Genomic DNA, 21,548 nt, shown 5'->3' on the forward strand with positions numbered 1-21,548 from the left:
GACGTCACGTGGTCGTTAAAATATATAATATTGTGGCTTTTGAGATTAACTATCACTATTCGTTGGTGGCTGCGATGCGGCCATTAGCAAAGATGCAGGCGAAGGCCAATTTTTTTGTTCTTGAATATTAGACACCTAAGAGTGCAAAGTGCATTATTGAACGATCCAGGCCATAATATTCGATATTGCCGCGAAATTTGAGCAAGAACAGAGCAGCGGTAAGCGCATAATCATTTTTTAAATTATCGTATGCGCAGAGAATAGTAATTTCGGAGGCCATTGTTTTAGCATGCCGCAGTTCCGGTTTCAGCGCCTGCTGTTGCTGTAGCACAGAAAAGCAACGTTTTTACAGCTTGTACATATAAGCTTGTTCTACGTCTCGCGAGTTGGCGTCCAGGTCGGGGTTGTACATAAATCCCCATATGGAGATGCAGCCTGGACCAACGTTTGCTTGGGCGCTACTAGTTGTAGTGCATATCTCAAGTTAGACTTTGCTCCGCTGATAAAGTTTTCAGCATAGAATATGATAGAAGGCCTGGCTAATTAGCATGAGCGAACCTCGTAGTAGTACTTTATGGCCAAGGTGGTTCAATGGAAACATATGCGGAAGTGCTGCGTACGTGTTTCCATCAGGCAGCAAAAGGCGACGATATCACAGACGCGCAACCGGTCGCCTGATATCATAGGAAACTTTTTGCTCTACATCCTGTTCAATTCCTCTGTATACTTCGATACTTTATTATACGAAATACAAGAGAGAAGGGGTTGGCAGCGAAATGGAGGAAATCCCATATGTCGCAGAAAAAAAAAGAGAAAAAAAACGAAAGAAAGAGACAGGAACATGGAACATGGATACTTAATTTTTTCCCCTTTTTTGTAGTTTCGGAGTGGTGAAATATGTGCAGTTTCCCGTCACCATGCATTATATATATTCACTCGTGCTCCAGCATGCAGTTCTTGTTGTTTGCACATCTCTCCGTGACGTCTTTTAAATCCCAATGCTTTCTCCGCAATACTTGGCACTGAGGAGATGGAATAGGATAAAATCGAATACAGCGCCTTTGCGTTCGTGCTGTCCTCTTGCGTTTGGCCTCCGAGTCTCCGACATCGCCTGGCATGGTCTTGACGGTCATGCTACATTTAGCGCCATTCAACCTACACTTTCATAAGTATCATCATCATTATTATTGTCATATTTTATGTTCACTGCAGGACGAAGGCCTGTGATCTCCAATTGTCACTGTCCTGCGCCAACAGATTCCAGCTAGCGCCTGCGAATTTCTTAATTTCATCACCCACATTCTGTCGTCATCGACTGCGCTTCCCTTCTCTTGGTACCCATTCTGTAACCCTGATGGTCCACCGGTTATCTAACCCATAGAGTTTCCTACAAAAAAATTTTTTTTGTAGGAAACTCTATGATCTAACCTACACATGACATGACCTGCCCAGCTCCATTTCTTTCTCTTAATGTCAATTAGAATTCGGCTATACCCGTTTGCTCTCTGATACACACCGCTCTCTTCCTGTCTCTTAACGCTACGCCTAACATTCTTCGTTACATCGCTCTTTGCGAAGTCCTTAACTTGTCTTCGAGCTTCTTTGTCAGTCTCCCGATTCCTTCCCCATATGTCAGCATGGGTAGAATGCATTGATTGTACACCTTTCTTTTTAATAATAATGGCAAGCTTCCAGTCAGGATCTGACAATGTCAGCAGAATGCGTTCCAACCCATTTTTATTCTTCAGTAAGTTTCCTTCTCACAATCAGGGTCCCCTGTGAGTAATTGAGGTAAACCTACTCTTTGTCAGAATCTAGAGGCTGACTGGCGATCTTGAACTCTTGTTCCCTTATTCGGCTATTGATCATTATCTTTGTCTTCTGCATACTAACAATCTTCAACACCACTCTTATACTCTCTCTGTTAAGGTCTCGTGATAAAGGATTTTGATCCCTGCGCAGGGATCGAGGCGCCTCCTAAAAATTTCTTTCAGTAACCCAACACGACGCATCCCAGCAGAGAACGGTTACGTAACTACAAGACAACCAATTGCCTTGTTCGGGTGTTAAGTGATATCGTCAAGTTTCGCTATGGTTATATTTTGAACCAATAAGACAGGGCGTAGCTGCATTGTGTGCCAATCAGAGCTGACAGTATGGCGGAGCATAACAATCGTTCCGACTAAAACCTAAAGCCCTTCCGTCCACGCGCATATAGAGCGGTTTTACTTCTGACCATGTTGTCCATGTCTTGACTGGTCTGCCTGCATGCTTGTTATGTGAAGCTGCCCTTCCGCACAGCCGGTCAGTACTTTGGTCAGTACTGTCATTGCGGTCTGTACATGCGTTGTGCACTCCCGACGGCTCTAAAAATGTTCCACACCGGCCGTGTTTTTCGATTTGAACTTGTGAAAAGTGACGGTAAGCGGCGCCACTGCCGCGTGCTCTACGGCTCTACGCCGTCTACGCGTCCTGAAAGGCGTACTCTCCTCCTCTGTGCTCTCTTAAAAACCCGTGCCCTCTTCCACGACTAGGCGCTGCTCTAGGGAAGGCTGGCGAAGGCGGAAGGAAAGAGACGAAGCAAAAAGAAAGTACATAGGAGATCGTTCTCTCTTTTCTCACTCCTTCGACTACTCTCGCCTCCAGTGGCGCTAGGGTAAACATGGCGGACCTGTGCGATCGGGTTACTGCAGTTTGTAGATTTGTTGACCTTTAGGTTTTGTGGCCCCTGGGAACCGCGGATCCTCACCGCGCTCGATATGAAGGACCAACTTGGGATTACACACACCAGCCATGCAGTCCACCGTGAGCCCTTTACCAAAGGTAAGCCTCGTCGACGGCGTTGAACGAACGAAAAGGGAGCAGTACCACTCCGTGGGGCTGGCTGACACATCGTGCGGACAAGCGCGATCAATAGGAGACCGTCTTTCGGTTTGTGGCCCCTGCGATGATACCCGACAACACCGCGTCCTGCCCGACGTTTCTCCGGCAACAGCCCTGTCGCGAGTACTTAGCCGACGTAGGAAACGTCTGTACGAAAGAGCCGATCCGGGTCGTGCCCGTACTACGCGATGCGCCGCCGCAGCAGCTAGCCGTCCAAGCGGGTCAACGTGATCGAATGAAACGGCCGCCGCCGCAGTAGGTATGCGTCGCGCACTTCGAGACTGATTTCAACGTTTCGGTTTCATTGGCTCGCACTGCTGCGGCTGCCGGGAGCCTTAATAAACTGGGTCGCGGCGATCTGGCTTGTGGTCGGCCCAGTGGCAGTCCGGAAAGAAAAGTGCCAACCGCTCACTACCGGACGCCGCGGTCGAGCTCGTCAGTCGGTGTGGTAAAGGCGTACGCGCGACGCGGTGGACGCGTCGCCGTACCTAAAATTGTGCGCCTTTGAGTTGATTTATTTTCTTGTTTTTTCGAACTCGTATTCGGGACTATGCGTTCCCCACCCCACTTTTGTCGGGACTTCATGTCGTGGAGGGGAAACGCGGTACCTTCTTGCGCGGTCCGTGCCGTGTAGTTCGTGCACGCGTGGTTCCCACAGCGTGCGCCGCTGGCTGAGTCGCTGTTGGCTCGGAGAGGCTGTCTAGAGAGTTGAGAAAAAAAAAGAAGTTTTCGAAAGTAGATCAATACGCTCGTGCGAGCGCGCTGCGCAGTGTCCCCCACCACCCCACGTGAACGGCGGTGAGCGGGGCTCGTTTCTTCGTCGGCGCTCCCTTCCTCTGCGCCTTGTCAGGATGAGGGTCGCTGGGCTTGCAAGGGGGCACACAGGTTAACGGTATTTTCGTTTCCTTTTTTTTCTTGTACCCCCCCCCACCCCCCTCCTTTTCGGCGACGAGACTCGCTTTTGTGCCTTTTCGCCTTGAAGTTGGCGGCTGCCTGGCAAGAATGTTCCGCCGCGCTCCAGGGATCGTTTCGGACTGAACGACCTGCCGGCAATGCCAGCGAGCTTGTCCGAAACGACGTGCGGCGCAAATTTTTTTGAGGGACAGGCTCGAGTGAAGCGGCGAGGCCGCACTGTCTCGCTCGCGATGCGGCGGCACGAGTCTAAAATAAGTGGGGGACGGAGGCAGACGATGAAAATAGAAAGAAACACGAAAGCGCGACGCGGTTTTCGTTCTTGCAGCTTACCTGCTGCCAGCAGCGTTGTTGCTTTGCGTGTTCCCTTCCTGCTTTTCGAAGCGAGAGCAAGCGTAACCCGATAACCGCGTGGTTCGCGCGCCAGAGAATTCTTGTGCCACGGTGCCGCGTTTGTTTCTTGCTCTCCCGGTGGAAGCGCGCGCGCGCGTCCCGTCCTTATGTTTTATTTGTCGCTGTTCTATTGGGCGTCGAACCCTAGAAGCGAAGCAGCGACAACAGTCGTAAAATATAGCAGCAGTCGGGTCCTTTTCGTCCGCACGCTGGAATTCGCAGCGGCTGCTTCTGCTGCTGCTGCCCGGGTCGCGGCAAACTCGAGCGAAGTACAGCGACGCTGCCGGCAACTGGTTTAGGAATGCACTGAGGCAGAAGTGTGCGAGACAGCCCCCCTCGCTTTGGTTGTGAACCGTGCGCGTCTAATTGCGCATTTTTTTTTTCATCCTTATTTTGATTACCTTCCCTGCGGTACTACTCGTTGGGCGCTGTCGCTCGCAGAAGACCCGTTGGAATGCGTGATCTGCGACGTAGACACGAGACAACTGCACGCTGTCCCCTCTCCGGCAAACTACAATTCAACGTCCTTCCCCTCAAACGCATGTGTTTTATTGAGCGTCGTTTCTCGTCTTTCCGTTGTGCTTTAATGGGAGTATTGGCCTGGAGTACGTTTCGGCAGCTTGCCGTGTATTTTCTTCTTTTTTTCTTTTCATCTGTGCGCTGACGTCAAGGATCACTGGGCATTTGATGCGAAGGAGAAGTGGGTTTATTCTGCTCTGCCAGCTTCTTGTCGCAAACGTGGCATGTGTGGTCATGGGTATACGCTTCTCGTGCGCCAAAATCATGTGCCGAGCTTCTGTCATTCGAAAAAAAAAATAATATATGTACAAATAAAACATAACTTCGGTAACATTTATGGGACACTAGAGACAAAAATAATTTGAGATGTATTACTACATTACTATTTTATAATACCAAAATTCAATAACCTCTCGTATCGTTGGAACAGGCTTGATGAGCCGGAAAAGTCGCGAAGAGCGAAATGCTGGTGGTGACACCACCTTGAAGTTTCCGCGCCAGCTTCTCGTGGCGTCGTGGATATTGAAAATGTCATCTCGGGCCTAGTTAATCATTGATAGCTAAACGTGGGCTCTAAAGTACTGTAAAAGAACCAAAGGCTGAACAAGAACTTTAGTGAGCCACAACGTCTCAAAAGCGACCATTTACTTTGAAATCCGTGACGTCACCCTGGCCTACCGGCGCTGGGTTTTCTGCGCGAAATTCGAAAAAAATTGAGGTTCGACGTTCATTTTCTCTCAACCCGTTTACCGCGAAATTAACGAATATAGAGTTTCGAAAGACTGCGTTGTCAGTCCAAGTGTTTCACTTTGGTCTCCACGTGCTCGATTGCTACATAAATGTTGAACCGATTTCACTTAATGTCCACATCTGCTTGACGGTCGCCCATGTTCCTGACAATGCAAGACTCAAAGAGCCCTCAGTGAAAAAAAAAAAAAAGAAATGTAACAACAGTCCGTTAGCTAGCAGGAAGCGTGACGCCACAATGGAGTATAGCTACCGACGTAGGCACAACGTATGCAATGCTCTCGCTCGTTGCTTGACGCAGTTTCGGGAGCGAATTTAGCGCCGTTTCTCCGAATAAAGCCCGATGTGATTGTTCAGCCGTAGGCGCCTTTTGTGTGCGTAGTAGCGCACATTTGCGTCATCAGTGAGGGATGACAGCGCTCTGCAACCTTGGCCGCGTTCGCTAATGTCTCGCCTTAAATAACGCGCTCACGAATGGTTATGGTTCGAAAAGAGCCCTAGAATGGATACACACTAATGCGTTTCGGGTTGCCGGAGCACGGGCCACTCGGCTGCACGGCGGGTGGCTCTCATGGTCAATGGCCTGACAGGCTGTGCGGTGCGGTAATGACTCTCGGGCGAGCTCATAATGTGACGGACAAGCGGCTGCAATGCTCGTCGTACCTCGTGGCGCTCAATATAGCATAGACAATGACACATTTTTTTTTAACTGACCCCCCCCCCCCCCTACGCTGCTTTGTTGTGTGTTGTTATTCGTAAATTGCTATAGGTACCTCAAAGTAACAGGCAAAACTTAGTTATATTTCTCTGATTAGTCGGTTGTGCATTTCGATTTCTCGTGCAAACGAAGTCTACGTCTCTTCGAGTAATCCAGTTCAAGGGCTAGAGTCGTGCCACCTGCCGCAGGTGATTTTGAAAAAAATTCCTAGCACCCGTTTGTGAAGGGACAAGGCCTCTACACACACACACACACACACACACACACACACACACACACACACACACACACACACACACACACACACACACACACACACACACACACACACACACACACACACACACACACACGCGCACACACACACACACACACACACACACACACACACACACACACACACTGGCAAGTGTCAGAGCTCCCTATACGATTTGCTGTGCTCGTTTGCTGTAATAATTTTCTACGAAACTAGTTTCGATTTCTGTACCCGCGAGGTTGAGTCATGACGTCATGAAATACTGGCTAGCTCAGTTCGTGCATTCGCTGCCCACAAAGGAGCGCATTTGTCCTTTCCCTATCTACTTGTATTTTTTTTTTTTTTTTAGCAACGTCATCATATCTAGAGTTATAGCTACACCTATAGCGCCAGCCGATTTTGCTAGCTCTGTGTCCTGACGTCGCCATAATGTCGATGACACCAGATCCGGCATTTCGAAATCCGAAGTTTGGTATCAAATTTAGTTTAAAAAAAAATCGTGTTTCCCAATCTTCGTACTTTGCCAGTTGTCTCCCGTTTACGTGCGAGAATACTGTTGTGCAGTTTTTATACAATTCCGAAAATGTGTCCGCGCCCCTTTAGAAAGGGAGAATAAAGATTAGTGTTAAGCTGCGTTATGAAAATTACACTTCTGCGATAGATAAGCGAGCACTCTTTAAAGAGTGATATTGGTCAGCCTTAAAAGAACGCGAAAACGAAAAACCAGTGGCGACGCCACCCTGAAGTTCGGGAACCAACTCGTCGTGGCGTCATGGATTTTGACGGCGACTACTCTGGTCGAGTTCAGTCTTAGTGTGACGTACCGTCGCTAAGGTATCGCGCGGAATAATAATTGATTGACTCCATTATTAACCATTTTCCTCCAAATTAATGGAAATGGGATTTCGGAAGCATCAGCCTAAACTGATTTGCTCTTCTGGTGTCCCTTTTTGAAGGGACACTACATGAAAATAATAATCCGGGATAGATGGTTGGAGTATTTGTTTCGAAGTGCATCATCGTTTCCTGCGTCGCAAACCGCATACGGCGTTGTTGCGTATAAAATTTACGCCGAAGTTCTCGCAGTTGCTTTTCAATTTGAATTGCCCGCGCCGAAACGGCGGAGAAGACGTAATCCTCGCGTGACCTCCCTCTCTGCCGCTTTCCGTGAATCAGCCAGTGCTGTCGTCAGACGAGATGTGCCGTAGTATTAAACGGGTGGCGCCGCTCCTATTTTCCATTTTCTCTCATTTTACCGCTTACGGAAGCTCCGTTCTCGCCAAGAACGAGGAATTCGTTATTACGGAAGCCTATATACTCTTTCCAATATAGCTTGACTTAGTATTTTCCTTTAGTGTCCACGTGCGTATCTCAGTGGCCCAAGCCGACAGCGCGCGCTGGAAGACGTTACTCCGTGAAACGTACAGTCAATCACAAAATTTTGCGCACCACGTGATCTGAGAAAAAAAAAACTGAATATCTCCGTAGCCTCGCAACGCAGCCTGATATTCGCATTTCCGGCCTCTACTAGCGTATTGTACGTGTAGACTGGGCTGTGGTGCTATGTGATGGACACACCAGCTACACACTGTAAGACCACGACATTGCTGGATTCCGCCATATTTGCGCGTCTGAGCTTGTCAGAGAAAATGCGAACCCTAATGTAAAGGAATCGGGGAAGGCATTCGTCCTGGTCCGGGATTCGAACCAGGAACCAACTCCTTTCCTGGGTGGTTGCTCTACCATTTGAGCTAGCTAACCAGGAGTCTGGCTGATCTCAGAGCGAGGGCGGATTAATCGACAACTCGATACACTTCCGCAGAACTTGTCTGCCATATTCAGCGTCGCATTGCTTCGAGACTGCGCTGCCGTATTCTTGCCGTTAAATTTCTATTTACAAATCTCTGATCTGGCTGTGTCCCGCTTGTGTTTTTTCTGGAAGGTACCTGAATCTATCAATATATATATATTTGTTTCTATCTTGCCACCGATCTTCAAGATCATGAAAACTTTCAGAAATCTTGGGCTACGTTGGCGTTTACGCTGGACTTCAACCCCAGGGACACCTGTATTGCAGTTCACAACTTTATTAGCGACACAAAACGGCTACCTCGATAAATTTCTGAAATTGTCTATCGCTTTTATTTTCAGTTCATTTATTTGTTTTAAATTATTTTATCGAAAAATTCATCCTAGCTTTCTCCTCATTTCTGCATTTCTTAAATATCTCAGTCATACTCTACAACTCTAAAAACTTAATTTGATTTTAATTAAATAAAAACACGCACTCGCACGCGCACTTGTAAAACCACCTGCTTCTTGGTCAATAGAGAGTTTTAGAATAGGGGCCCCAAACGTTTTGGGCCCCGAAGAAGTAGCGTCGAAGCCACTGCGCATGCGCGAGACGCAAACTGCGTTTGGGGTTTGCATTGGGAACGCTATTTCACCGATTTAGCGGGAGCCCTAATAGCGGCCCCAAAAGCTTTGCGTTAGCAAACATGGCGGCACCCATCGAAGCGACGGCTCTGACCTAGCACCAAAGTGCGTTCGATTCGTGGTAACGCGTTAAGTTCGCTAGCTAGAAGTGACTGTGGTTATCGCTTTCTCTCAACTAGCGTGTGTTATGAAGATTGATTCATTAGACGCTGCCGATTCCGAATTCGATTGTGAATTTTATGGCTCGTAGGCCCAACACGGCTGAGCTTGGCTGATGAAGGAGGCACGTAAAGTTGGTTTGCTCAAAACTGAGCGCAACTAATTGTTTGATGCTTACAGAATAACCTCTAAATTGTAATTAAACGCAAATACACGCAAACCAAAATTACTATTCCTATCATAAAATGGTATAGTTTATTTAACTATTTCTAATAGCTTTTCTTTGACGCCGTAGTGGCGCTGTCAGCGCAAGACGCTATCCTCAAACGCAAAACCCTATTCTAAAACTCTTCAGTCGTGGGTGCCCCAATGCCAACACCCGCAAAGCTCTTTGGGGGCCCAAACTATTGGGGCCCTGTCAAGGATTGGTGGTGAGCTAGTCGCACTCTCCGAACCGGAGGGGATGGGGTGACAACAAACCCACCCCGCGTGCGTTTAGTGAGGGTTCGACTGCTGACCGGCGATAAGGTCCACGCCTGATCGACCGCGAACCAGAGGCATGAGACGGGAGGCGACGTCGTACAACACACACACTTAATTTAATAAAATGAAATCATGCGCGAGACATACTGGAAAGACATACAAATTACCAGCAGCGGAGACTAGTTCGCGGAAGGCGTGCGGGTCACACGACACACGCCCTGACGCGAGCTCGCGCGACACTAAGCCCACCACGTGGTAAATCATTAACACTCGCGAAATACAATAAAATACGCGACACAAATACAAAATACGCGCGACAATAAATAGGGCAAACACTAAACTACCAGGACATATAAGAAACAACACGCGATGGATAAAAAAAAGGAAAGATTAAACGCGATTAGAAAGAGAGTCCGGCGGAAAGTTCTGAGAGCGGCCCGGAACACGAGGCTTATCTGGGGCGTGCTTGCCGAGGTCCCGATCTGAAGAGCGTCGGGCTGCTGCAACCTCGCTGCCGAAGATCCTGACGAACTTGCACCGTCTGTCGCTCGACCGGCGAAGACTTCGGCCTGGAGATCTCAGCCTGCCGACCACATCTTCAGCTGTTCCCCGGTGCACGACCCCACTCCTTCGTCCTCCAAGCTGCTCTGCCGCTCGCCAAGCCGCCTCGTCCCTCCGCCGCGCTCAGGCGACGCACGTGACCAAACCGGTCTGGCGAGCTCGGGACAATGGGAAGCTCGCTTCCCCATCGCCGTTCAAGCGGCGTTGCTGCTGCTGCGGCAATGGCGGCCATCTTGAGAGGAGCGCGGGCATGCACTCTGTGACACCACCCCGACGACAAGAATGTTATTCTAATAACATTCAAACTAACACATAGTCATGCACGCGCACCTTAAGGAGACCGCACTCGACACGTTCTCGAAGGTCACGCGCACAATCACGTCGTCGCGTGGGTCACGGCTCGTGAAGTCCTCCGCACAAGGCACTTCGCCGCGCACATCGCCGCCTCGCTCTCAGCCAGTCAGTGCACTCCGCAGCCAACTACACACTGATAAAACAAAATGACTCAAAACAGCTGCTAAAAAATTGATATGATACTGTACTGTTCCCCTTGGGTCGTGTGACTGGTGCAAACCACGGCAGAGCCGGTACGCGCAGTCTACACGCAACACTTATCACACACACACAAAACAAAACCTACAAAATAACAGATCGGTGAATTGAAGGGCCGGAAAGTTAATCGCTAATAAATGCAATCAAATAAAAAAGTTACGTGGCTCTATCAACAAATCTAAAATGTCAACATAGTGCCGACTGCCCTGCTCACTAACCCCTGCTCTTCAAACGGACTCGCTGGGGTCGCATTCCTGCCGTCCCCCGAGCTTTCCCGACACATAGGTGGGGAGACGCACTAGCCGCTCCACCGCGACATATCACCTCGGGCCCCGGTTGCCTGCTTTTGGCTCGGTGATTGGGGTACACCGAACCTTGCCGGGTCCTCACCCACTCGCAGCGCCTGACCAACCGGGTGTCACGAAGTGCACGGCTTAGCGGCACCTCCCGCGGCGAATATATCGCTCGCGCTCTCTTTCGCGGCGACGAGCAACGCACCGCGACCCCCGAGCTCTGACGACACCTCCGTGACCTCTGCGCCATTTTGCGCGGCCTCCTCCTCACCCTCTGCAATCTGCTAGCGGTCCGTACCTCGTACCTCCGCGGTGTGCGGTAACCCGCCAGCCTCCGCCGTGCCACACACTTCGCCGCCCCTCTCGGCCTGCGATGGCACAATTTGCCTGCGTGGCGGCTGACGTTTTCGTGGTCGGCTTCTGACCATCGTTACCCGCCACACCGCCTGATTCTCGGAGCACCGGCCTCACGTTCGCTTCGAAGGCCCCGGCGCCCAAGGACTGAGGCACGAGGTAGGATTCGGGCTGGGCACGAACCTGTGCAAGGCTCACTCCAGAGGGATGAGGTTGGTCAGCGGCGACGGTCGAGCCCGGCAGGCACTCTGTGTTCCGAATGCTCCCGTCACGGCCCTCCCTCGCGCGCAACAGCGCAATTTCCCTCTCTAACTCGAGGACGCGCTGGGAAGACCGTGCCGCATCGCACTCCTCCGCCTCGCGTTGTCGCAGCTCTCGCGCTTTCCTGCGCTCGCGACTATCCGCCTCTTCTTTGGAGCGCATGTCGCGCACAAACTCCCGGAGAGCTGGCCCCTCAAGGCCCATCTGCCTCCCGACGGCCACGATGCGCTCCAATTCCTCGAGGAGTCCATCAGCCATGTCTTGGCCTTCTCCCGCTCTCGGCGATACGCGTCTGTTCCCCCCGCTATACCTCGTGGTCACGGAAGATCGTGGTCAGCAAGTCCTGTCGTGCGGACGCCAGTTGTCAAGGATTGGTGGTGAGCTAGTCGCACTCTCCGAACCGGAGGGGATGGGGTGACAACAAACCCACCCCGCGTGCGTTTAGTGAGGGTTCGACTGCTGACCGGCGATAAGGTCCACGCCTGATCGACCGCGAACCAGAGGCATGAGACGGGAGGCGACGTCGTACAACACACACACTTAATTTAATAAAATGAAATCATGCGCGAGACATACTGGAAAGACATACAAATTACCAGCAGCGGAGACTAGTTCGCGGAAGGCGTGCGGGTCACACGACACACGCCCTGACGCGAGCTCGCGCGACACTAAGCCCACCACGTGGTAAATCATTAACACTCGCGAAATACAATAAAATACGCGACACAAATACAAAATACGCGCGACAATAAATAGGGCAAACACTAAACTACCAGGACATATAAGAAACAACACGCGATGGATAAAAAAAAGGAAAGATTAAACGCGATTAGAAAGAGAGTCCGGCGGAAAGTTCTGAGAGCGGCCCGGAACACGAGGCTTATCTGGGGCGTGCTTGCCGAGGTCCCGATCTGAAGAGCGTCGGGCTGCTGCAACCTCGCTGCCGAAGATCCTGACGAACTTGCACCGTCTGTCGCTCGACCGGCGAAGACTTCGGCCTGGAGATCTCAGCCTGCCGACCACATCTTCAGCTGTTCCCCGGTGCACGACCCCACTCCTTCGTCCTCCAAGCTGCTCTGCCGCTCGCCAAGCCGCCTCGTCCCTCCGCCGCGCTCAGGCGACGCACGTGACCAAACCGGTCTGGCGAGCTCGGGACAATGGGAAGCTCGCTTCCCCATCGCCGTTCAAGCGGCGTTGCTGCTGCTGCGGCAATGGCGGCCATCTTGAGAGGAGCGCGGGCATGCACTCTGTGACAGGCCCCTATTCTAAAACTCTCTAATACCCCGTTGTGGGGAAGAGGTTTAGGTTAGGGGACGCAAGCGGCTTGCGTCCCCTAATCTAAAACTCTATTGGTAGCAAGTGAGTGAATAAACTTTATTTCGGAGACTCTTGATGCCCGAATGTGGGCGGCTATGCTATTCGAGATAGCTGTGGCCCTGTGCTGATAGCCTGGCTCGTTGACCAGCCGTAGCTAGTCCGCAGGTCTTGGGCTTGTCAGTTAGGCCTCCCACTGGGCATCTGTTGGTGCTTGGGTAGGCGTTGTCCGCGGGTTCTTCTTGCGTTCCCTGACCCCGTTAGCATAATAATAATAATAATAATAAAGGAAGATGAACGCAGTCTAGTTCTCTATACTATCTTTCTCTCAAATAATAAGCTACCCTTGGACACACGACATGATAGATCGGGAATTGAAAGCGGCGTCGGTAATAGTAACGTCGTTAACTGACATTCGAGAAGTGGTTCTTACCATCTTAAGATTTTTCTTTCTTTGTTCCTCAGCTTAAGACTGATGCGAACGAGGCTGTGGAAATATATTACCACGAGCGCCGTTCCTTGTGCGCGTTTTGCTGCCGTAACGTCCCCTCGATTGCCGCAAAACATATTACCCCAAGTATAGTACTCCCAAGTTTCTTATCGGGTTACAAAAAACAAAAAAAGAAAATAAAAGAAATAAATGGACGCTGGCGGAACGCATACAGATCTACGAATTGCAGCCATAGCTAAGGCTTTCTGCGCGTGCGCCTTCGCTGGTACGCGAAATGTATGCGTGTGGGCTGGGAGGGCGCTCGTGCAGGCGGAAGAGTACATTATAGTAGAGCGTGCATATGCATTCGCGTAAGGCATACGGAGTAACCCCGAAGGACAGGCCGCGGGAAACATGCGCGCAGGCTGCAGACAGACGATTCCGAAAGCGGTTATAGGCGCGCCGAACACAGCGGGCAGGCAGGCCCGTGCGCGCAGGTTAATTCGGGCGTTGAACCCAATGGGACGCCCGTTATCACTGAGCTAAAGAGTGGGGCTGTCAGCATGCGCGGTTTGCAGCGGTTGCTTTAGCGGCGCAGATTTTTGCATCTCTACGGCTTTGGAGAGAGCGTTTAACGTTCTCCTTGCGGTCGCGCGTTATCGTTACGGGGATCGCTGGCGTATTTGCATGCCCTTCCACTGATATGTCTTCTTTTTCGGCTTGGCTCGGCTCGGGGAAACGAAAGCCTTTTATGCGGTTCAGGAGGCTTTGCTATAGCCTGGGCGCATCGGATATTCAGTGAACCCCTGTTGAAGGGCTGCTCTATCTCGAAGCTGTCAGTGTGTCTTGGGCGAGAGACAGGTTCCCGCTTACTGTATAGTCTGCCCCCTCTGGCTGCGCGGATGCCGTTTCAAAAGCGATTTTGAAACGTACCGGCTCTCGGGTGTTCCACGCGCGAGTCGATGCCCCCATGCTCGTAAGGGCATCCTTTAAACAGGGGATGTATTCTCGGACGATCGCTCTTGGCGATGTCACTTCCAGTGCACGTTTATTGGCTGGTTGAGCAAAACCGGATGAGCCGATTGGCTGTTTGGGCACTGCGTCACGCAAGGGCGATAGTATCGCCGAAACTGATCGTCCGAGTAGACGTCCCCAGGAGGTGTTGCTGCGCACAGCCGAATCGGACTCGACGGCTCGACCGCGCGTGCCTGACGGCGCCAACTTTTTCGTATGCGTCGAGCCGACTGACGCCCAACAAACACCATGACGGGGCGCCTAGCACAGCTCCCTAGGATCTTCTGGTGTTTCAACTGACTCGCTTTCCCGTGTACGCTGTGTACGCGCCACTTCTCCTCCGTGGCTCGTCGCAGCTTCGTGTCACGCATTCCGGACGGAGCCACCACGAGCATGGGGGGGGGGGGGGGGGGCGGGTCGTTCCCGCCGCCTTTTTTCCTCGTCGGCGTTGTGTACACACACACACGTCGTCGCCGCACGCGTTTGCAGAGCGGCATGTGTGCCGTAGTGAGTGTGCTACACCCCCTTCTGCCCTATTTGCTGCGCCTGGTCGTCCGCTGGCGGTGTACAGCCGAGCGAGGCCTTCTGCCACCGCGGCTCGTAGACATAATAATAGCGTGTCGCTTTGCCTGCCTGATAAAATGCGTGCAAGTCGAGTGCGTGAGTCCGGCTTCATTTTTTTTTCTCTCTCATTTTTATTTGTTAATTTACTTCTTTAACAGCGTGAATGTGCGCAGCCCCGCCGTCGCCGTTGGCTCTGTGTGTGTGTCGTCGGAGTGGTCGGCCCCGCCACGCGCCCCATTGTTTTCGCTTTTTTCCGGCCGGGATTGCGTGCCGCCTTGACGTACCCCCTCCCCACCCCCTCCCCCGTCTTTCCTCTTCTAAACTACCCGCGCAGGTTCTTTGTGTCGTATGGCGCTGTGTCCACTGCCCCTGCTATTTCCATCTCCTTCTCGCCCCCATTATATTTTTCTCCGCTGTATTGTCCCCCCCCCCCCCCCCCGGCTTCGCGATCGTCTCTCTCTCTCTCTCTCTTTCACACACACACACACACACACACACACGCACCACCTTATTCTCCTTCTCTGCATGCCGGCGTCCATTGTGGGTGACTAAGCGTTCTCTGCCGCCATAGTGTGGGTGCGTGTAGCTGGGCAATGTGTACTCAGCAGCGGCGGCACCGTTGCTTAAAATCCACGTAGCCGCGCAGCTATGCACCTATACATCTCGTTCAGCGGCAACGTGAAGGAACAAAGGTGCCTTCTGTCCGTTGACGTCCGCCACCCCCAATGCTCTCTCCGGAGTTTCTTCACAATTCGCTTTGCGGGCTTCGCCAAAGTGCTCCGACCTCCGTTGGGAGCGCTCGCATCCATAGTCTGGCGCACGCCACTGTATTGGGGGTTCGTCCCCATCCGAAGTGACTGTGCCGTGGACATGCGGTTGGGTCGTGCGTAACGATAGCGTAGTTCGTCGCGCCGTGTAAGACATTGGGGTGTTCATGATCATTAGCTCTCTGAGCACGAGGTCTCGAGTTCGAATACCGGCCGCGGCGGTCGTCGAAATGCGCGAAACGCTTTGTGTACTAAGCCTAGAACAGCACATTAAAGAGGCCGACCAGCCGCGGTAGCTTCGTGACTGTGCGGCACTGCGCTGCTGAGCACTCACTGGGCGCGGGTTCGACTCCCGACCGCGGCTGCCGCGTTCCGGTGGGAGCTGGATGTAAAAATATTATCGAGTGCCGTGCTTTGGGTGCATGCTAAAGAATCCCCGGTGGCCAAAACTTAGTCCCGATCCATCCGCTACTCCGTCACACGTAATTCAGCGTACAGTTTCGAGACGTTAAATCGCTGTTTAACGTTAAACGGCAGTCTGACATGTCGTTAAACTCTATAATCAAGATTTGTACCCCGTCCCCTCACTGAACGCCGCATTTCGGCTCGCTGTCGTATTCGCTGAAAACGATTCATTCGTTATTGCAGCTACGCGTCTACTGTACACTGTGCGCAACGTCGCGACGTGCGGCGCGGAGCGCGAGCGATAAGCGATGTCGTCACAGGTGACGGCGGAAGCGAGTTAATGGGGCCGTGCGTCATTGAGGGCTCACCGAGCGTATTCCTCAAGCCTTTGTGTCGTATGTGTCGGTGCTATCCGCAATTGTGCGGCGCTATAAAATTGTCGAGCGAAGGGCCCTGCGACGGCAGCGTTGCCACAGCACCTTTGTGTATACTTTTCAGGGTTCAAAGCGCCGGTCGTGGAGATCGTGCACACCGCACGTGTGTGCGAGCCGCGCTTGCGACGCTGCGGCACATTGTCCGAGCGTTCGTGCCATGTATGTGTCACTCCAGGAGGCTCCGAGCATGCAGCTGTTTTTGTAGCTCTCTCGCCGTATATTTTACCGGTTTTGCCACAATCTGTCTTATTTGCAGTCGTTCGCTGATTGGTCACGTAGTGAACCAGGGCCGTTATACTGTGAAGCTTTCTTTTTTTTTTTTACGTCGATTATGTTAATATTTTATTATCCCTTTCTGCAATAGCGGGGGGTGCGATGATAGATTAAGATGAATGGGAAATGAAATTAATCGTTGCGAAATACAGTCTCGGATTTTGTACGTCGTGGGTATGTTCCCTGCAAAATAGGGCAGGCATTGGGGGCGAGTTCCACCACTGAAAAGGCTGGCGCTGCCGTCGGCGTGACGTGGTATGAGGGATCGCGTAGCAGCCGCGTCGGCTGCTTCGGACGGGCCGAAGCAAGCTGAAAACTAAAATTTAAAGTCCCACCTGCGCTGCGGTTCTGATTAAGTGGGAAGGTTTTCCCGCTTCGGGTGTCTACTTGACAACATTTGAAAGCACTATATTAGGTAGTGGCTGCCTTTGAAGGCGTCCGACATGGTAGCCTACTGCACAGTGCCGCAGTGCCGGACGTACGCAACGGAGCCCGGTGTCAGCCTTCACACGTACCCGCGGGACAAGCTGCGTGCAGCTTGGATCGCGAAACTTAGAACCGGCAAACAGCCATCGGGGAGAAATCGGGTATGCAGCAAGCACAGACGCGAGGAAGATTTCTGATACGGCGCCGGGACTGCGATGTTCGGTGAGTAGCAAAAAACGAGCACTGAGACGTTTGCCCCCGCCCGCTGCCCGGCTAATGTCATGACGCTTTATTTGGCCTATGAACTTGTTCATGCTAGATTCTGGCAAGTTCACTGGAATGTGGAGGGAGCGGTAAGAAGCACATTAAAAGAAAGGCGTGGCACATGGTCATGTTCCTGTTGTGGATTAATGTACTGGATTACGAAAAAGAAGCAGCGGGAAATCGCACGCTGAGAAGACCGATAAACATACAGTGCGACGCAACTTGAGAAATTATATTGAAACGTCCAAGAATTTAGTAGAAACGAAAAAAAAAAAAAAGAGTCGTCGCGACGGCACATCACAAGTCGCCGTAGGCGTCGAAGTCCCTATATAGATATAACGAAATTATTTTTGAACAGCTCTGATAGCGTCCACGCAACAATGGTTGCTTGTGCACTGTCGTATGCGCATATGCTGTGGCCTAAAGCTCGCTGAACGGTGTGAAAACGCGCTCGCAGCGAAAGCGAAACATTGTGCGCGGACATGCATGCAGACGAGCAGTCAGTCGCTGCGAGCCCGTGCGATCGCTGCATTGAGGCTTCATTCTGTTATGATCCAATTTATTATATACAGACAGCCCACTATAAGAACATATTTGACATAGTTTGCTCGCAGCGATTGCCTGCCTTTCAAGCAAGATCGAAACCGGTTCTCAGGACTCCACTGCGGCGACCGCGCGCAGTGGGCCTTCATTGTACGTATTCGGTAAAGAGATAGCATCTGCAAGCCATTCTATGCTTTCTGTTTGCCCAAGATTATTATTTTGACAGTAAAGAACTTCTGTCGTTTCGAGAGTACTTACAGAAATGTCCAGGAAGGCTCCCGATGGTGTTTTTATTGAGCGCGGACAGCCAAACCTAGAGGAGCGCATCGCGTTATTCCTCATACTACGCAAGCGAGGCGCTTCCGACAGATGGCGACTCCGTAAGTCCTCGCCGCCAATAGTGTAAGGATTCATTTCGTTCGATTATATTCCTTTTCTATCATCCACCGTTCACTACTGATCGATTTCATGTGATAAGGAAGGCAGAGCCCGAGAAGGAATCGCACAAAATAGTATCGTTACACTATTCGGCTTGCAGTAATATGTGTTCTCGTTTTTCTCCAAATGAACTGTTTTCTGTAGGGTGTCGCATGTCCGGGAAACGCCTCTACATGGAGCTTAATGGCTCAGTGTAACATGAGGTACACTAGAGTTCCACGGGCAAGCTTTCCTTGCAGCTCACAGTGCCGTAGGCGTGGAACGTTCGGGCTCCTTGACAAGCTGCCAAGACGTATAACTTTCTATACGCCATTCTGACTCCGCGCAGCAGCAAAACACGTTTACGACGTTTTCAATATCCGCGGTCGCAGATTCAAACTATATTAAGCACGCTCGAGTGTAATTGCTAGAAAAGGTGCGTATCGATCGCGTACCTTCTTTATGCTGCGCGACCCGCAGAAGACGCCCTCCTAACCGGTATTTAAAACCGAGTGCAGGCCGAATGCGAAATGGCCTTGTCGTGTAACGCTTCTAATTCGGGGAAAAGGCTCTTGAGTATATTCCCACGTGCCAAACGATGTCAAACCGCTGGAGTCGGTCGGCCGCCCGCTATATAATGCCGTATATGATCTACGATGGTGGCACGCGTGTATGCGCTGCGCGTATAAATTTACTGCATCGTTTCTGGCTGCGATTGGGCGAGGCTTCGAATTTTGATGAGGCGCTCGGGGCGGCCCGACCGTTCAGCGCGAGGGAGTCACCGGAAAGAATATTAAAACAAATAATAACAACGACAACAAGCAAGCCGAGAGAAATCTCCTCCTGCGCCCTGCCCCGACCCGCACTTAATTCTTACCGTCCTCCTGTATATGCCGCATTTTCTCCAATCTTACTATACACCGGGGAATAATCTCGTTCATCAGGACCATAGAAGAAACGCTGATTAAACGTCGCGAAAAAGCGGGCAGCAAGACGGACGAGAACACTGGCAGAGACGTGATTTAGCTTCTCGCCAACCCCCCCCCCCCCCCCCCCCCCCTTTCCATGTGCTATACTCTGAAGATTCAGACACCAGCCATTCCCCAGCCTTTCATACTTTAGTCGGATAAGAAAGCTAGCCGATTTGACACTATGTGACTGTATGTAACCAAGGGCAGCGTCAGCCTGCGGAACAAACGCGCAAAGACCCGCAAATATTTCCAAGTGCACTCTTAGCTGACGCTCGAGTCTTAGCAGAGATCACTCGCTCGCAGAATGTTTACATGAAAGACCGCTACACGTATACACCACGTAGAGGACGCTAGGGTGTACTCGGAGAATGCTTGCAAGCTGCCGCGTCGCCAGCCTGTTTTGCCATGAAGGTTACTGGCAACGATTGTTGTGTCCGGCTCGCAGCGCTGCATGGAGAAAGGAAATGTCCGCAACGTACGCGGCATAGTGGCCACTGTATATATATATAGATATACCGAGGCCCACGAAGATTATTGTTTGGGGCCGGACAAAAGAAGCCCTAAATGGTGTATTGCTTTTTTTTTTCTAGGAGAAAATTTTGTTCGCTATTTAGTGTCCCTTAAACCAGACGGCTCTGTTAAAGGTGGTTATGCGTGAGGAAACACGGCAGTTCCCACCGTATACCGAGGCCGATGAGTTAATAACCGCAGGCGGCGCTCGCATATATAACGGTTCTCATCGGGCCTGCGCACGCATGTGTGTCCGCGTGTGCGCGCGCGTCTGCGGCTTGTGCGAAGGCGTCGTCCTTGATGCGCCCGCTCGCACTTGGCCTCCATTCGACGGGTGTCGTCGTCGTCCCTGCCCGCGGGATAAGGAAATCGCCGCCGCGGGCTGCGGGGAAGCACCCCGGAAGGGCGCCATTTCGATAAGGCGCGTGCCCCCACAGCTAGTGTATCGGCCGCCGCCGATAGAGCATTTCCTGTTCTCGGGCGCGCGCGTCTTCTCTCTGGCGGCGCGGCACGCCTTTGACGACGACGAACCGCGTTCTTGCGCGTGGGCGCGTGCCTCTTCTTATGTACGTGGGCTCGGAGATCGGTATAGATTGCAAATCTCGAAGGCCACTGTTCGTCTGCGCACCGCCTCCGCATAATTAATTGGAGCTTATTGAAAGCACGAATTGTGGGATTGAAGGTTCCGAAACTGGCACAGCGTAAGAGTAGGGGTTGGGCATGTAAAAAAGGGGTAGCTGGCCCGTGCATTCGTCCGACTCATCCACGCTAAGGACGTTGTTGAAAGGAGGAACTCGTTCCCATCAACAGGGGAGGAATTTGTGCTCATCGAGAAGAGTAGTACTGGGTTTATTTGCAATATCTACATGAAGAGGGGAGAACGTTGCATCTCGTCAGTCTATCATGACTGACTTGAAGCGCACAGAGGAGCCGAAAACGGCTGCTTAAAACCCCCTCTGACCTCCCTAGATCCCTAGGCCAGACAAACTGCCGTCCAATCGGAGCGTCCAAAATTGTCGAAGGACCCGCGTTGAGGGCGGAGGTTCGCACACTCACTCCCGCACATTTGTTTCACTGAACACACAGAAAGGAGGCGGGACTTCGTCGCCTGGTGTTGTCACGCTTGACTCAAGCTGGTGCGTCTTGGTTGCTGGGTTGACCCCGCAATTAGCTGGGGCGTTTGTCAAACGACCGTGGCGGTTACCGGGATCCGTGAGGGAACGCCTTAGAACACCCTCTCCCAGGAGTTTTCTTGCTCCCAATGGTCCATGAAGGCGACAGTGAACAAACGAACGATACTCGGTCCGCCAAACGTGTCTCGCCTTGGTGGCGCCGCAAGTCTGTCCGAGGGGTGCGCATTGTTCGCTTCACGAAGCGATTCCTCGCAGCGAGGCAGGAGAAGCTAGAAGGTCGCTACCCCCGCTGGCCGATCGTAACAAGAGTGACTCGAGGGCTCCGGAATTTCGATAACCCGTAGTTCTTTAAAGGCCAATCGCAACGAAATTTAGGTTCGCGTGTGAAGCCTAGTTTCAGATGGCGCATATACAGAGCAGCCTCCATTCAAAATTTTACGTTTGAAATACGAGTGGATGCGTCACGAAAGGCTCGCAAAAGTGAACGTTTTGATGCCGAACCTGAAACATATAATGTAGGAAACGCCGCCATTACAGTTCACTCGGAAGTGACGCA

General features: G+C 51.6%; 1 protein-coding gene across 8 annotated transcripts in view; it reads left to right on the forward strand.

Moving 5' to 3' along the window:
• The first annotated feature begins 2,462 nt into the window (after positions 1–2,462).
• Positions 2,463–21,548, forward strand: part of LOC142572672 (rho GTPase-activating protein 23-like) — a 143,043-nt gene continuing 123,957 nt past the window's right edge. For 3 of the 8 annotated variants that reach the window (XR_012826121.1, XM_075681954.1, XM_075681961.1), the window contains exon 1: positions 2,465–2,823. The gene's annotated coding sequence lies outside the window, so the exon portion shown is untranslated. Of the gene's footprint in view, positions 2,824–21,548 lie in introns of all 8 variants that reach the window. The other 5 variants (XM_075681957.1, XM_075681962.1, XM_075681959.1 and 2 more) reach the window with 3 other exon arrangements.

This window comes from Dermacentor variabilis, chromosome 2 (assembly GCF_050947875.1).
Source record: "Dermacentor variabilis isolate Ectoservices chromosome 2, ASM5094787v1, whole genome shotgun sequence".
Classification (NCBI taxonomy): Eukaryota; Metazoa; Arthropoda; class Arachnida; order Ixodida; family Ixodidae; genus Dermacentor; species Dermacentor variabilis.